The 17814-nt window shown below is 44.2% G+C and overlaps 2 protein-coding genes across 8 annotated transcripts in view; one reads left to right on the top strand and one right to left on the bottom strand.

Moving 5' to 3' along the window:
• The window catches only part of SLC25A40 (solute carrier family 25 member 40), a 127197-nt gene extending 111748 nt beyond the window's left edge, over positions 1-15449 (bottom strand). Inside the window, exon 1 of one of the 3 annotated variants that reach the window (XM_029588800.1) lies at positions 15326-15449. The gene's annotated coding sequence lies outside the window, so the exon portion shown is untranslated. Of the gene's footprint in view, positions 1-14557; positions 14952-15325 lie in introns of those variants that run through there. The other 2 variants (XM_029588801.1, XM_029588799.1) reach the window with 2 other exon arrangements.
• Positions 15128-17814, top strand: part of DBF4 (DBF4 zinc finger) — a 161991-nt gene continuing 159304 nt past the window's right edge. For 4 of the 5 annotated variants that reach the window (XM_029588795.1, XM_029588793.1, XM_029588798.1 and 1 more), the window contains exon 1: positions 15706-15922. The gene's annotated coding sequence lies outside the window, so the exon portion shown is untranslated. Of the gene's footprint in view, positions 15298-15705; positions 15923-17814 lie in introns of those variants that run through there. The other variant, XM_029588794.1, reaches the window with a different exon arrangement.

Below are 17814 nucleotides of genomic sequence, written 5' to 3'. Positions count from 1 at the left end.
GTAAACGTGTCTTCTTTGCGCGGTGTAACGCGGATTCCACCACAATGGATGCATGCGGTAACTGAGGTACTGAATAGTAAGGAGACTGTTTCATCTTGTACTTGAGATCTGTTTTTCTCAAGACTGCCGGAATCGTGACTTTTCCAGCACGCCGTCAAGAACCTGATGAGATGGAAGTGATGTAGGTTCCACTGGAAGATCAAAGATTTTTAAGAGATCTAATGTCTCTGCCCTAGAATCGGGAAGTTTTTGCACTTCTAGGTTAAGCACGGACCTGAACTTTTCCAGAAACTTGGGGTATGTCAAGTCTTCCGGCACAGAATAAGGCTCCACAGGCTCATCTGGGGGGGGGGGGGGGTCGGAAGGATACCCAGTGGAAGTATCTGGAGATGATGGTGGAGAAGTTGGAGTAGGAATTCGATGAGGGGCTGCCTGCGGCTGTCCTCGTTGGCAAGGTTGTGGAGAAGTTCTACCTGCTACCGGAGATATTCGCCTAGCAGGAGACTGGATTTTCGCGGGCTCTAGAGACGGAGATCTCGTGCTTGGAGATGAGGGAGGTAGAGCAAAGGTTGATTACATACTTTTGAAAAAGCCTCTGAAAGCTGTGTGAAAGCTTGACGAGGCATAGGCTGTTTCTTATCTGGAGCTTTACCTCGTGGTGGAAGTGCCGCTGCTAAGATATCTGTGTCTGGTTGTGGGTGTTTCTCAGAATGCAAGTCTTCTTTTGCCTTTGGTTTGCCTATCAACGGTTCCTGCAGACTATCAGCCGAAGCAAATCTGAAAACACTTGTACAGAGGAAGCTGACGACTTCGATGAGTGAGACGTGACTCTCACCCACTCATCATCAGATCCTGTCATGGCCAATGACAAGGGAAACCCTGCACTGTGTTGGGGGCTCCATTGTGGGTGAGTCGGCTGTAATGTTGCTGGAATATGCTCTTGCGTCGAGGAATCTCGATGGGATTTTATCTTTCGTCGCTTCTCTGCATGATGTAGTGGTTATGCCACCCTCTTTTGGGTTTGCTTCGTCTGCGTCGTCGAATGCGTCAATGTTGTTGAAAAATGCGTCGAGGATCGGTGAGACTGCGCCGTAGAATGACGGCGCGTTTTGTTGGGTTCTGAGTGCGCCAGCGCAGTCAGCGTCAGACTCTGTGCCTGCGTCTGGTGCGATGACTTCGCGGTCGACGCATGAGGTGTCGCCCTTGTTTTGCCCATCGACGCCGACGCTGTTGGACTCGATGCAGTGCGCCGATGGAGCAACTCAACTTATGTCAAATGATTTGATTTGGAATGAGTCTTGGTATGTGTCGATGTACTCAGCTCCCTGGTACTTGTCAACGCCTGAGTGCTTAGCAGAAGATTCATCGATACATTGTCGTGCTCCCTGTGTCTTTTAGCGTCCCTTTTTTCCACCTCCAGGCCTGGATGTGGTCGGCTCCACCGACGCTGCTCGACATGCCTCAAGGGGAAGCGACTTTGCAGGCCCTGGGGAAGAGTGAGCTTCCGGGGGGGGGGGGGGGGGGGGGGGGCATATGAACTTCTTTGTGCGGGCCCTCAGGGACATCTTGCCGCAATGGTGACAGGAATCCTGTTGGTGGTCTAGGCCCAGACACCAGTAACATTGCTCGTGTCCATCGGTTATGGACATTATCTTCCCGCAGGGACAGGGCTTAAAACCCGATGGCCAGGGCATGTTCTAACTTTAGACCGATGAGAAATTGAAAAACTGCTGAGAAAAATTTGCCACAAAAAAGAAAGTCTGAGGAAACTGAAGCTCCGCGTGCGTTCCCGCGCACAGAAAAAACAGACTGAGGAGATTCTGTTTGCCTGCGTGGGAACTCACACGCAGCCTCAGAGACAAACTTCTGAAACCTACTTTGAAGCTCCGCCTTCTGGGTCTGATTGACAGTTCCCATGACAGCATGGCTAATTCAGCCCCACTATCAATGGGGAAAAAACAGCTTTTCTGTTCTTTTTTAAAAGTTAAAAAAAAAAATAAAGAAAAAAAACCCCTCTGCTGGCTGCTTTGAAGACTGATGCTAATATGCTCGCATCGGTTTTCATAATCGGCTGGATGTATTATGAAAACAGACACCGATAAATGCGGGGGTCGCATTAACAAGGAGGTGCTAAGGTCGGCAAGCGACCCTAGCGCCTCCTTGCTAGTGTGACCCCCTAAATTTGTTTATTGTATGGCGCCCCCCCTTGCGGGCACAATGCATGCATTAAGAAAGCGGGCGCTGAAAAGTCAGCGCCTGCTTTCCTCATTTAATATTGCATCGGCCCCATAGGTAGGCCACTTCAGGCCTTATCTTCTTATTTGAGTTTTACAAGGCCAACACTAATTCAATACAGGACTCTCGTCATGTGTTAGCAACATGTTTTCTAACAATTTACACAGTTACCAGCAAAGCTAATGCCCATGTCTGCTCCTGACACCTTCAGTAAACTTCATTTTAGCCTCAATGATGGATCAAAACTAAAGTACCGTATTTTTCGCTCCATAAGACGCACTTTTTTCCCCCCAAAAGTGGGGGGAAAATGTATGTGCGTCTTATGGAGCGAATATAAAAAAAACCCCCTAAAAATCTAACAACCCCCCCACCTGACTCCCCCAAGACCTGCCAACTTAATTTACTACAACCCCCCCAACCCTCCTGACCCCCCCCCCCCCAAGACCTGCCAAAAGTCCCTGGTGGTCCAGCGGGGGTCCAGGAGCGATCTCCTGGGCTTGGGCTGTCGGCTGCCAGTAATCAAAATGGCGCCGACGGCCCTTTGCCCCAGTGACATAGTAAGGGCAAAGGGCCGTCGGCGCCATTTTGATTACTGGCAGCCGACAGCCCAAGCCCAGGAGATCGCTCCCGGACCGCTCCTGGACCCCCGCTGGACCACCAGGGACTTTTGGCAGGTCTTGGGGGGGTCAGGAGGGTGGGGGGTTGTAGTAAATTAAGTTGGCAGGTCTTGGGGGGGGGGGTGTTAATTTAAAGGGTTGGGATGGGGTTTTGTTTTTTTTGGGGGGGGGTGGTTTCCAGAGAAAGATAAAAGTTTTCTGATCTAGGGAGTGGACCGAAATGGCCCTCCCCAGACCTGAAAACAAAATGGGGAGAAAAAAAAATGTTATGCACTCCCCTAATTTGCTCCATAAGACGCACAGACACCAGGGGACAGAGCCGGTTTAGCACAAACATTTTTTTTTTTTTTAATTTTCCCCCTCTGAATCCTTGGTGCATCTTATGGTCAGGTGCGTCTTATGGAGCGAAAAATACGGTATATTGTTATTATCAACTCCAGTTTTTACTGGAACAAAATATGTATTATTAATCATTAAGGGGGTTAACGCATGCGAAAAGCACCATAACGCATAGTGGAAGCGCCATAACGCATGATGCTAATTTGGAAAAGGGGGAGGAGTTTGGGGCGGGATTTCTGGCCAAGTGGGCTGGCATCACAGGTAGAGTCCATCAAGCTAGGTTGAGAGAACATTATACAAATCTTAGCTCTGTGCGAGTTTCCTCACTTCGAAGGACATCAAATCTTCACAAGAGTGTACTGTTCTGTTCGTAAGTCTCACACTGAATGTCAAAGTAGCCCCTAACCCCTACACTACTACTTAAACCTCACCTCGAGTAACTAGGTGGGCCTCATAGAGAGGTATAAATAACTAACTACTAGCAGGGCCTTATAGCTAGACGCGCTCTCTCACTCTCCCCCCCCCCCAGTGGTTGAAGGTAGGAATTGCAACAATTGTGGTACTTACTGCAAAGTATGAAAAGATTTTCGCACTCTGTGATAATACCTATACGAAGCGCTAAGATAGCCTATTTATTGCAAAGTGCGCCATTACCATAAAACACGCCCATCTTGATAGTTTGATGAATCCAGGCCTAAATTTGAAGCAGTAGGGAGGAACGCTATACTGCCCCAGCAAATATAAAACAAAATACAATTAGTTCTAGGCAAAGAATAGAAGGTGGGCACACCATAGAAAACAAAGAAACCGTAGATACATAAAACAAACATTATGTTTGGCAGTCCGCAGATCTACCCTGCGAACCTTCTCATTTACCTCCAATCTCAGGCCACAAGCTGGAAACCCCGATGCCGGAGAACCCCCACCAGACGGACGTGCGGCAATCCACCACGCTTGAGCAGCCCCGATGCAATACTGGAAGGAATGCTGCCGCTGCCCCTAGCACACACACGCCTGACCTGCCGTAGTTTAAAGGGCCCACAGCAGGAAACCCTCCATGGTGCCCTTGATGATATCAGAAGCTTTGGCCTATAAAAGGCCAATTCACCCTGTAGCCCTCGCCTCGGCAACAGGTCTTCTACAGCCTTCTAGAACCAGCCTTCTAGAACCAGAAGCCAGAGTATTTTTGAGTACGGAGTCCCGTTGTTGGCAACGGGAGGACGTCTCGATGCATTCCCAAATTATTGAGAGAGAATCTCCTGGTGTTGTGTCAAACATAGCTGGTAATAGCGATATGTGACACTAATACAGTTCTTGGAGGAGAATACGACCTAGAACCTTCCGAAACCATGTGGCCCGATTTAGCGACCAGGTCTCGATGGGATTGTTGCTGAAGCGGGATTAGAGTACTTACCGTCCTTTGTGGTGAATCGCAGAAGGACGAGTCGGTGAATCTCGATGGCTCCGTGGATTTCTGGATGCATCGAGGACAGCCTGAGGGACGTAAATGTCCGGCTCAACTCTGTAAGCTGGTATGGTAGTGCAGCTACAGAGGAGACACGCTAGGCATTACTGGCGCTTCCACATTATTTTGTGGTGGCTCAGTACCCGGCACCGGTGTGGAAATGCCTCAGCGCCTCAGGTACAGAGCAGCACAGGACTCATGAACCTGGGCCTGCTTCGCAACTTGTTCAATGAACACTGACGCCGGTGCGGAAGAAGTATCCCTCAGAGCTCGGCCCAGTCATTCTCCAGCACCGAGGAACTGCCACCGATGTGCAGAACAGTGTCGGTGGCAGTAGCGGTCTCCCTTGGCGCTCAGCCCGGTCATTCTCCAGCACCGAGTAAGATGTGTTGGTGGCAGACGGTTATCGTGCCGGTGATGATGATTGCCACGGTGCTCGGCCCGGTCTTTCCCCAGCGCCGAGGTGGATGCCCTCGCTGTCTCGGATGGCGAGTGGTGACGGACTGTCACCATGCCTGCACTGCTTCCTGGCACTGTCTGGTGCCCTAGGATTATACGGGGCTTTAAGAACCCAAAGTATGGAGCGTTTTGTTTAGTCGAGGGCATTGCATTTAGGTGCTCCGGTAGTATTGACGGTATTGATGGCGGCAGCGATGGCATTCATGGAGGGATCAGTGCCATCGATGTAAACCCCGATGGCACCGACAGAATAGATGCGGGCATTGATGGAACCGAAGGGGGCATCGAAGAAAGCATCAATGACATCGAAGGCGGCAGGACAGCATCGATAGGGGCATAGACCGCAACGAAGGCACCGAGGGAATCGATGGAGGCATGTATGGGATGAGAGCATCGATGGCCTCGACAACTGCCCTGGTGGCAACGGTAACCATGGACGTCCCTATCCCTCTAGCCCCAATAACCCGGTGGAGGATCGCAGGAGGACACTCGCAGACTTTGTGGGGCTAATTGAGCATGAAAATATAGGGAGAAGGGAGGAGGCAATTCGGTTGTTAAGCTGGGGAAACCATTAATGAGGCAACAGGAACAGACCGAAAAACAGGGCATAGTACTCACCGAGCATTGATTAAATGTGCGCGAAGAAAGACCCGTGTAGGGAAAAATTATTTGTGAAGTAAAACTTCAAGTGTTTCCGTGAGGAAAAGTTCTGAGAAATCTCACAGAGCTCCTGAAAGCGATGCTAACTGCAGTATGGAAAATAGAAGACTGAAGGGAGACCCCTGTGGACACAGGGATAATGGCATGCTGGGCATGCTCAATGCAATCAACGTGCCAGTCAAAGCTTTCTAGAAACTTTGACAGAAAGTTTTCCATTATAGGGCTCCGTCCGGTGACGTCACCCATATGTGAGGACTGCCATCCTGCTTGTCCTGGGAGAACCTGTGAGTCTCTGCCCTCCTCGCTCCCTTTGTTTTAAAATTTGTAAGAGAGACAGGTGGGGCTTTCAATGCTTCCATAAGTCTTAATTTTGTCATATGGGTCCGCTCACAGTCTACATTGCCTCTCCATGGAGACTGGTGCACCACACAATATTTTTCTTTATATAAGTGTGCCATGGGCTTGAAAAGAGTGGGAAACACTGTGCTAATGTGTCATTTCTATGTAGGGATCTACAGAAGCTTGGTTTGTTCTGTTTTCCTAATAGGAGGTACATTGGTGTTTTAGGGCCTAATGTAATGTTAGCAGGGTCACCTTTTCATAGGGTTATAACTGTTTGAGTGTTGGCAGTTAGTGCCATTTTGGAATGGCAGGTTTATTATTTTGTAATTGTAATTTAATTTGCTCATGGTTTCCTGAAGACCAAGCCCCTACCCAACATGTGTCATAATAATCCTAATACCATATATATTACAAGAGTCTTTTTCGCTTTTCTGGTTGACACCACAGCAGTGCATGTAAATATAATATAAATGCTATTGTAATATTTTCACTTCAAAAGTCTGTACTCAGTGTTTTTTCATGTAAAATCTTGTGAATGGTGTGTGTGTATGGATGGAGAGGGGACAGAAGGGAAGGGGATGGTAGGATATAAAAAATGAGTCTTTTGGCTGTTATAGAATATATGCTGTATATGAAGTAGGTTCAGTGTTGATGTATATTTTCTTCTTGCAATGATGCTATTTGTATGATGTGTCTAGGCTTATAGGAATAGATATTATAAAAAAAGAAAAAAATGCATAATTTGAAGTTGTGTGTGTAGAGGGTCATGGAAGGGGAAGGTTGGGGCATAAAAGGCTAAGGAAGTTAGGCTGTTCAGTTTGGAGCACTGAGAGGAGAGGATCACCTTGCTGGTGGCTGAAAGGAATCAGTAAGTTTTGCTTGGGAAATTTTCTTTTTTAAAAGTATTGAGGCAAAGTTAACTATTGGGGAATATTATTTAGTGTGTTTGTGCTTTTGATAGTCAGTAAGGCAGCGAATAAACAGAAGTTAGACTGTTTGTATTTTTAAATAGTCAGTCAGTAAGGCAGTTAATTAGCAGTAGTTAGTGTTTGTATATTGAAAAAAATAAATAAATAAAAAAGGTAGCCAAAAGCTAGAAATAAGCTAGGAGCAGTGTATACCTAAGTAAAAAGGTTGAAAAGTTCAGTTCAGTTACTCACCTTGGAGAGGTGTTAAGGTAGTGTGATTTGGTTTGATTAGGTACCAACATTTGCTAATCAAGAGAGCAATGAGTCACTCTGGCTGACTAACTGAAGTGCTAAGGGTGTGTGATTGATTTGATTAGGTACCATCATTTGTTAATCAGAACAGTAGTGAGTCACTCAGGAGAACTATCTGTAGTGTAAATCTCCAAAGGGATTGTTTTGCACTAATTTACCTTAGAAGCACAATATATATTGCAAAGGAAGAGCTCAGTAACCCACAATCCAGTGAGAGCACTGAGAGGACAGTATCATCTTGCCGGTGGCTGAAAGGAATCAGTAAGTTTTGCTTGGGAAATTTTCTTTTTTAAAATCATTGGGGCAAAAGTTAACTATTGGGGAATATTATTTAGTGTGTTTGTGCTTTTAATAGTCAGTAAGGCAGCGAATAAACAGAAGTTAGACTGGTGCGAAGGTGGCGGATTTCACCCATCACCTAAATAGGATTTTAGACATTGCTGGGGAGGAGCCAGCTGCCGTGGTACATGTGGGCACCAACGACATAGGAAAATGTGGGAGGGAAGTTCTGGAAGCAAAATTTAGGCTCTTAGGTAGAAAGCTTAAATCCAGAACCTCCAGGGTAGCATTCTCTGAAATGCTCCCTGTTCCACGCTCAGGTCTCCAGAGAAAGGCAGAGCTCCGGAGTTCTCAATGCATGGATGAGACGATGGTGCAAGGAAGAGGGATTCAGTTTTGTAAGGAACTGGGGAACCTTTTGGGGAAGGGGGAGTCTCTTCCGAAGAGATGAGCTCCACCTTAACCAGGGTGGAACCAGACTGCTGGCGCTAACCTTTAAAAAGGGGATAGAACAGCTTTTACACTAGAACAAAGGGGAAAGCCAACAGTCGCTCAGCAGCGCATGGTTCGGAAGGAGGTATCTTCAAAGGATACTTATGAGGCATTAGAACTAGGGCATCCCGACAGTGAGGTTCCAATAATAAGAAAAGTAGTCCAAGTGCCTGTAACTAAAAACTCACCTGAGCTAAAAAATTCTAACTTATCCCTATCAATTAAAAAGCAGAATGAAAATACAAACAAAAACACACTTTGAAATGTTTGTATGCTAATGCCACAAGTCTAAGAAGTAAGATGAGAAAATTAGAATATACAGCAGTGAATGGCAGACTTAACTGGTATCTCAGAGACATGATGGAAGGAGGATAACTAATGGGTCAGTGCTATACTGGGGTACAAATTATATCGCAATGACAGAGAGGAGCACCCGGGAGGCAGTGTAGCACTTTATGTCCGGGATGGCATAGAGTCCAACAGGATAAACATCTTGCATGGGTAGAAATCCCTTGTGTGGGGGAAAGACTATAGAGATAGGAGTATACTACTGTCCACCTAGCCAAGATAGTGAGATGGACAGTGAAATGCTAAGAGAAATTAGGAAAGCTAACCAAATTGGTAGTGCGGTAATAATGGGAGATTTCAATTATCCCAATATTGACTGCGTAAATGTATCATCGGGACATGCTAGAGAGATAAAGTTCCTGGATGGAATAAATGACAGTTTTATGGAGCAATTGGTTCAATAACCAACGAGAGAGGGAGCAATTTTAGATCTAATTCTCAGTGGAGCACAGAATTTAGTGAGAGAACTAACAGTGGTAGGGCCGCTTGGCAATAGTGATCATAATATGATCAAATTTGATTTAATGACTGGAAGAGGAACAGTGTGCAAATCCACGGCTCTCGTGCTAAACTTTCAAAAGGGAAACTGAGAAAATGAGAAAAATTGTTAGAAAAAACCTGAAAGGAGCAGCTACAAAAGTAAAAAATGTGCAAGAGGCGTGGTCATTGTTAAAAAATACCATTCTAGAAGCACAGTCCAGATGTATTCCACACATTAAGAAAGGTGGAAAGAAGGCAAAACGATTACCTGCATGGTTAAAAGGTGAGCTATTTTAGCCAAAAGATCTTCATTCAAAAATTGGAAAAAGGATCCAACAGAACAACACGTTGGGGACATACCTGTACCAGAGAAGGTTTTCATGGGTAATGATTCAGGTGGACTGAACCAAATCACGGTGAACCTAGAAGATGTGGTAGGCCTGATTGACAAACTGAAGAATAGTAAATCACCTGGACTGGATGGTATACACCCCAGAGGTCTGAAGGAACTAAAAAATGAAATTTCAGACCTATTAGTAAACATTTGTAACCAATCATTAAAATCATCCATTGTACCTGAAGACTGGAGGGTGGCTAATGTAACCCAATATTTAAAAAGGGCTCCAGGGACGATCTGGGAAACTACAGACCAGTTAGCCAGGAAAAATAGTGGAAAGTGTTCTAAATATCAAAATCATAGAACATATAGAAAGACATAGTTTAATGGAACAAAGTCAGCATGGCTTTACCCAAGGCAAGTCTTGCCTCACAAATCTGCTTCACTTTTTTGAAGGAGTTAATAAACATGAGGATAAAGGTGAACCGGTAGATGTAGTGTACTTGGATTTTCAGAAGGTGTTTGACAAAGTTCCTCATGAGAGGCTTCTAGGAAAAGTAAAAAGTCATGGGATAGGTGGCGATGTCCTTTCGTGGACTACAAACTGGCTAAAAGACAGGAAACAGAGAATAGGATTAAATGGACAATTTTCTCAGTGGAGGAGAGTGGGCAGTGGAGTGCCTCAGGGATCTGTATTGGGACCCGTACTTTTCAATGTATTTATAAATGAACTGCAAAAAAAAAATTGATATTGCTGTAATTGTTGTCAGTATTGCTGGGGGTAGCAGCAGAACCACCTGCGCCCAGCCATTTGTACCATGATGTTTTGTTGGAAACTCAATAAAATTGTTTAAACATAAATGAACTGCAAATTAATATGACAAGTGAGGTAATCAAATTTGCAGATGATACAAAATTATGCAGAGTAGTTAAATCATAAGCAGATTGTGATAAATTGCAGGAAGACTGTGTGAGACTGGAAAACTGGGCATCCAAATGACAGATGAAATTTAATATGGATAAGTGCAAGGTGATGCATATAGGGAAAAATAACCCATGCTATGGTTACACAATGTTAGGTTCCATATTAGGAGCTACCATCCAAGAAAGAGATCTACGCATCATATTGACATTGAAATTGTCGGTTCAGTGTGCTGCGGGCAGTCAAAAAGGCAAACAATGTTGGGAATTATTAGAAAGGGAATTGTGAATAAAATGGAAAATGTCATAATGCCTCTGTATCACTCCATGGTGAGACCACACCTTGAATACTGTGTACAATTCTGTTCGCCACATCTCAAAAAAGATATAGTTGCGATGGAGAAGATACAGAGAAAGGCGACCAAAATGATAAAGGGGATGGAACAATTCCCCTATGAGGAAAGACTAAAGAGGTTAGGACTTTTCAGCTTGGAGAAGAGACGGCTGAGGGAGGATATGATAGAGGTGTTTAAAATCATGAGATGTCTAGAACAGGTATCTGTGAATCCGTTAATTACTCTTTTGGATAATAGAAGGACTAGGGGGGCACTCCATGAAGTTAGCATGTGGCACATTTAGAACTAATCAGAGAAAGTTCTTTTTCACTCAACGCACAAATAAACTCTGGAATTTGTTGCCACATGATGTGGTTAATGTAAGAACATAAGAAATTGCTATGCTGGGTCAGACCAAGGGTCCATCAAGCCCAGCACCCTGTTTCCAACAGAGGCCAAACCAGGCCACAAGAACCTGGCAATTATCCAAACACTAAGAAGATCCTATGCTACTGATGCAATTAATAGCAGTGGTTATCTAAGTAAACTTGATTAATAGCAGTTAATGGATTTCTCCTCCAAGAACTTATCCAAACCTTTTTTGAACCCAGCTACACTAACTGCACTAACCACATCCTCTGGCGACAAATTCCAGAGCTTAATTGTGCGTTGAGTGAAAAAGAATGTTCTCCAATTAGTCTTAAATGTGCTACTTGCTAGCTTCATGGAACGCCCCTGATCCTTCTATTATCTGAAAGTGTAAATGACAGATTCACATCTACTCGTTCAAGACCTCTCATGATCTTAAAGACCTCTATCATATCCCCCCTCAGCTGTCTCTTCTCTTCTTCTAGCTGTGTTTAAAAAAGGATTGGATAAGTTCTTGAAGGAAAAGTCCATTACCAGCTATTAAGTTGACTTAGAAAATAACCACTGCTATTATTAGCAACAGTAACATGGAACAGACTTAGTTTTTGGGCACTTGCCAGGTTCTTATGGCCTGGATTGGAGACAGGATGCTGGGCTTGATGGACCCTTGGTCTGACCCAGTACGGCATGTTCTTATGTCTGCAGGGGATATGATAATCTACAAAATCATGAAAGGACTTGAACGGGTTAATGTAAATCGTTTATTTACTCTCTCAGATAACAGAAGGACTAGGGGACACTCCATTAAGTTAAGAAATAGCTCATTTAAAACAAATCGATTCCAGCCTCAGCAGGGGACTGAGGGAGAAGGTCTCGCTCCGGAGGAGACAACGCTGAGCCCAGACCTCAGACCAGCCCCGATACAAAGCTCAGGGCTCATGTTTCATCACGGCGCGCTGAATGAGGGGATCCCTTCCGATTTGCTAGCAGCGAATACAACTGACACCGCAGCCCTCCAGGCTGTTCCAGCAATTGCGGTGGCAACGGGAGTGCCAAACAGCGTGGGGACATCAAGAATCGAGCAGGAAGAAGGGGCAGTAGGGGTAAGTCCTATTGGTAACAACCTGCAATTACCGCAAGAGACTACCCCAGAATTTAAGCCGCTAAGGATTCCTGAACGCCTCGAGGTTGTAACAATGGCTGCTTTATGGGACTTGATGGTGGGGGTTACTACTACAATGAATAACCTTAACACTTAAGTTGAGGATTTGGCATCTGAAAATACTCAAAATTCCTCTGAATTTCAAAAGAAAGTGGATTTTATTTCTACACAAGTTTCTGCTTTGCCGGAGAAGGAACGTGAGAATTTAACATTTAAAGCTGCTGCGGTTAAAGATAAACAATTTCTCACCAGAAGAATGGAAGCACTTGAAAATGCTACTAGACACTTAAACATAAGGATCTTAAATTTTCCTCGAATACTGGGAGAAATCCCTTATGTTTTCTTAAAAAGATTTTTTCAAGAGGTCCTTGGTTTTGAGGAAGGGAATTTAAGTGCAATAAATAAATGCTATTTTCTACCAAAAACATTTGTAAATCCTTATAGGTTAAATTTGCAGTTTAATTTTAGAGTTGGATAAAGCTATCCTCTTGGTGTCGCTGATAACGTTGGCAGATGTGCAGAATATTATGAAAAATTACTTTAGGAACTTCCCAATTTAATTTATGAATGGAAATGTAAAAATTTTTTTTCCAGATCTTTCCTCGATAACACAAGAGAGACGTATGGGGTTTTTAGCCCTACACCCTGAAATAATTTCCTTAGGTTATAACTTTACGTTGAAATTTCCATGTAAATGTGTGTTAAAGGGGGCGGAATTAAATGTTTTTTTCACTGTTGAGCAACTGAAAGGTTTTCTTCAAGCAAAAACCCCCATTACTTAAGAACATAAGAACATGCCATACTGGGTCAGACCAAGGGTCCATCAAGCAACTGAAAGATTTTCTTCAAGCAAAAACCCCCATTACTTCGTCTCCCATAAATTTGTAAAAGTAATATGGAAGCTAGTAGATGTGCATGCTATTATCCTTTAAGGATGGTTTGTTCATGATCTCCCTGTAGGTTTCGGATCCTTGCAAATTAATACTATATTGATTTATGAGTTATAATGGAAGCTATTTTTTTTAAGTTGATTAATATTTGCTTAATGGATAATAATTATTGTTTAGTCATCCATTTGTTTTCATAATTTGCAAAATTGAATGTTTGTAAACTTAAAAATTGATAAATAAAGAATTAAAGAAACCCAAACAAATCAAAGAAAATTCTTTTTCACTCAGTGCATATTCACTGCTATTAATTAATAAGCTTTAGTAGCTTGAGATTTATTTAATGTTTGGGTACTTGCCAGGTCCTTGGCCACTGTTGGAAACAGGCTACTGGGAATGATGGACCCTTGGTCTGACCCAGAATGGCATATCGTATGTTCTTACGGTATGTAAAGCTGTAAGATTTACTTATGGTACCTAATACCCTTGCACTGACCCTGATTAGAAAAGAATACCAATTAAATGTAAAACAAAAAAACAAAACAGAATGAGGAAGGGCCAACCCAGTGATTATTTGCACAGGGCTGCAGAAAAGTTAACAATGCATGGGCACGCTGTGGTGATGCACTGGCGGGGTTCCCATCCCTCCCCAGTGAAGAGACCACATGTGGTGGTGCCGTGTGGTGATGTGCTGGAGGATGATGAGGGAAGTGGGGGCTCCACAGGGGAGACAACAACATTTTGTGCAAGGAAATTGCAGAATCTAAAATTTAAATTAATTAAAATTGGCCTCTAGGTATCAGTGACCCTCAGTACGCCTCTGCCCATACACATGTTAACACTTCTTAAATACAGCCTCTTCTCCTTCCCACCCCTTTTTCTCCATCAGCTGGCACATCTCTCCCCAATGGCTGCCAAACTGGCCATATTAATCTAAGAGTAGCAGTGGTAGCTCCTAGGGATCTTTTCTCTTCCTTTGAACATGGTATTGTGCTGATAACTGTGCAACACAAAGCACATCAGTTTGAAACTCCAGCCTATGTGAAAGGAGAAAAGGAAGTGACATGAGGAGCCATCACTGCTGTTAAGAATTAGTATGCTTGGATCAGCAGCCAGTAGGATGGGAAGAAATGGACCAGCCAACGATAATGCTGCTTCTTGACCCAGCTTCATGTCTCCTTCAGCAAGAACTTGATTGTGTAGCCAGGGCCAATTCCATGGCTCTTACCACAGTCGCAGAAGCACAGGAGACTGGAAGTGCTGCTAATTATTATACTGTCAGAGATTTTCTGCCAGGTCATCATCCCAGAACCTTTTTGAACCTGCTTCCTTTTCCCCATTGGGAAAAAGTGGAAGGAGGAGGCTGCTGCTGGATTTTTTTTTAATTCAGGATTACCACGATATATTGCCCTGCCCAAACTCATAACATTACTGCCACTACATGTCACAGTTTCTATGTTAAAGCATTTCTAACATTTCAAAAACAAAAAATATTTCTATTCGTTGATTTCCAAGGCACAAATACTATGAAAATTATAAACACCTCTTAAAATTTCTGAAATCACAAGAATATGAAATGTGCATAATGTCTTAACTTTATCAATTATTACCTTTCACCAAGTGATCCTTTCGTCATCCATAAAATAAATATATATGCAGCCTACAATAACCTTGTTCAATGTCAGCCCTGGGAATCTTAACCCGCTATAGAATAAACTGAGCGCATGTACCTGACATCCTAACGTGAAGTGAAATCAGATAAAGCGCCCTATAAGCTGTCTGACAGCTGCCCCCTCACGCTTCTGCAAGGCGTGACATTCATGCAGCCACGTGTTCTCCATGGCAAACCTCACTCGGGGCTCCCAAACGCACTTTCATCACTCAGCAACCCAGCTCGCAGGCAGTTTATAAATCACTCAGGAACGTGAGCCGCCCACCCGAAAATAATACACCTCAATGAATTTCTTACTGTTTGCATGAAAAATATACAAACAGGGAAATAATTAGAATTAGTTACAGACTCAGCAGTATCCCCACCACCCCCGCCCAAATATTACCGATTTTTGTTTTCCTACAAAACCTAGTAATACATAATTCATATGTTTTGTTTGGGGAGAATAGGATAACAAAGGCCGCCACAGGTTGGGCGTGTAGCCAGGCTGTGCTGCCCCCCGCCCGCCCGCAAGAGCCGTGAAGAATCTGCTGTTCCAGGGAAGCTCGCGGACACCTTTACACAGGCAGGGGGTGAGGGTCGGCGGGAAACTGTGAAAGCCAAAAGAAAAGCGGCTCTCCCTTCCCTTGCCCCCATTATCCCTCCTCTTATGAGGTTCCAGATCCGGCTGCTCTGCGGGTAAGTTAGGGGTGGAAATATGACACACCGTCAGCTTGCAACCCGTCCACCGGACAGCAGCCGCTGCTGCTGGTTCACTGCAAGCAGTGACGACTTTTTTTTTTCTATTTTCACTGACTGCAGAGTGCTCGGATAGCACGCGCTGTTCCCCGCCCCGGTACAGTTTAAACTGTTAAAGCCAACAGGCGCAGGGTAGATCCTCGAGCGCATTACTAGGAGCTCCGCGCATGCGTGCTTTTAGTGACTTTATTAGCGGAGCTTCTACGGTCCCGGTTACCACGTGCAGGTATGAGGAGAGAGGGCGCCAAACCGGATGTTACCCCCAAGCCGGCAGTAGCAGCTAGAAATTATATATCTATATGAACTTCGTAATAAATATATTTTAAAAGTGCCATGGAGACACGTTCCCCCCTTGACCTGAAACGTTTCAGCTGCCCAGTTTACTATGCCGGTGTTGACTCAGCCCCATAAATGCTGACAGAGGGGGCGTGGCGGCCAAGGGCGCAATCTGATTCGTTGAAGGAAGCTGGCGCTTTTTAAATGTATTGAGCCAGGGTGAAGGTTGCTGCAAGAGAAGGATCCTTTCTTGGTGAATGGTAGTGTCCTTGATTTGGGCCAATAAAAGGTACGTGATGCAGTGCAATACTCTGGTTATAAAATGTGTGTGTGTGCATAAAAATAATTTTATCGTGTTTGGTTGTCTAGTGACAGCAGTTATTTTAGATAAATTGTGGTTGCCGTCAGAGGCGTAGTCAGGGTCTCCGGGGCCAATTTTTATTTAGTTAGTTATTTAAATCTTATATTCCACAACTTCCTTGCACAAAGTGTTCAGTGTTGTCCCCTCAGTAGGGCTCCCCTCCCCCATCATCCACCAGCATATCATCACATGGCACCACTGTGCAGGGTCTCTTCACTGGGGAGGGGTGGGAACCCCCATCAGTGCATCACCACAGAGCACCACTGTGCAGGGTCTCTTCACTGGGGAGGGGTGGGAACCCCCATCAGTGCATCACCACAGAGCACCGCCATGCAGGGCCAGTGCTAATTTTTCTGCAGCCCTGTGCAAACAATTACTGGGCTGGCCCCACCTCATTTTGTTGTTTTTTTTTTGTTGTTGTTTTTTTTAACATTTAATTTGTATTCTTTTACTAATCAGGGTTAGTGCAAGGGTATTAGAAACCCACCCTTCCCCCTACCACGGCCGTCTCCACACACAATATCAAATTATGCATCTATAATAAAAGATTTATATGAAAAAACACACTCAAAGTACAGTCTTTTGTAGTAAAAATATCACAACAGCATGTATATTATCTTTATATGCACAGCTGTGGTTTCAACCAGAAAAATCTGCATAAAAGCCAAAAAGACTCTTGTAACACCTGATATTAGAACTATTGTAACGCATGTTGGATGTGGGCTTTGTCTTCAGAAAACCATGAGCAAACTAAATTACAAATACAATATAATAAACCTCCCATTCCAAAAACAGCAGTAACCGCCAGCATTCAAATAGTTATAACCCTATAAAAAGGTGACCCTGCTAACATTATACTAGGCTCTAAAACAGAACAAAACAAGCTTCTACAGGTCTTTACATAAAAATGACACATTAGCAGAATACTTAACCTCAATCACACATACAGAACACATGCAGACCCTCACCAAATACAGAATAAAGTGATCAAAAAGTAGTAATACAAACATGCAGACAAAAACTGAACTGTAAACCATAACAGGCCAGACTATATATGCAGTGCAACAATGGAAAACAGAAACATTACAATTCCTGATAATACATCAAACAATAAAATCAGGAAATATAAAATCATCAATAGAAGTAAGACCATACTAATAAAATATTTCAAAACAGCTGACAAGAATAACATCCAATAATTTAAAACTCATATACATTTTCCAAAGACCAATAAAATATTTCAAAACAGTAGTCACATACACACCCAATACTTACATTTTAAAATAAAGATAAAATCCTTGTTGTCTCTACCTGGGATCTTTTGATTTCCAGATGTCCTGAGATTGTTGTGGATTAGCAGGAGAGAGGAGAGGAATTGCTTACAATCTCTTCTCTCTCTGTTGTAAACTGTGAGGTTTGGGTGGACCCTTGGACACTGTGGCAGCTGACCATGCCCACGGGGGAAGTCCCGTGAGGGGGCCACAGGTCAGGCTTAGCTCAGGAGACACAAGTCAGAGTTTGATCTTTTATTAGACTGTGTAAGGAAGCCACCAGAGGTGGCAGTAGTGAGCAGCTGGAATAGCCCGGCAGAGCTGGTATCCCTCAGGCGCTGGAACAGTGACTCCTCTGGTAACAGTGCTGTAGTGGAAAGAACTGAGAGAATGAGTACAGTGGAGAATATACAAGACCCCAGTATGGAGATCCCCAGGGTAGGGAGAGCAGACCCTCGAGGAGCGAGTATCTGAACCGTGAGAGCTGGGAGGCTTGCAGATGATGTACTCACACAGCGGTTCCACGGAGATGGCACTGGGGCTGGAACG

The sequence above is a fragment of the Rhinatrema bivittatum genome, chromosome 2 (assembly GCF_901001135.1).
Source record: "Rhinatrema bivittatum chromosome 2, aRhiBiv1.1, whole genome shotgun sequence".
Classification (NCBI taxonomy): Eukaryota; Metazoa; Chordata; class Amphibia; order Gymnophiona; family Rhinatrematidae; genus Rhinatrema; species Rhinatrema bivittatum.
The sequence above is the reverse complement of the archived record's forward strand: the minus strand, read 5'-3'. Positions and strand labels throughout refer to the sequence as shown.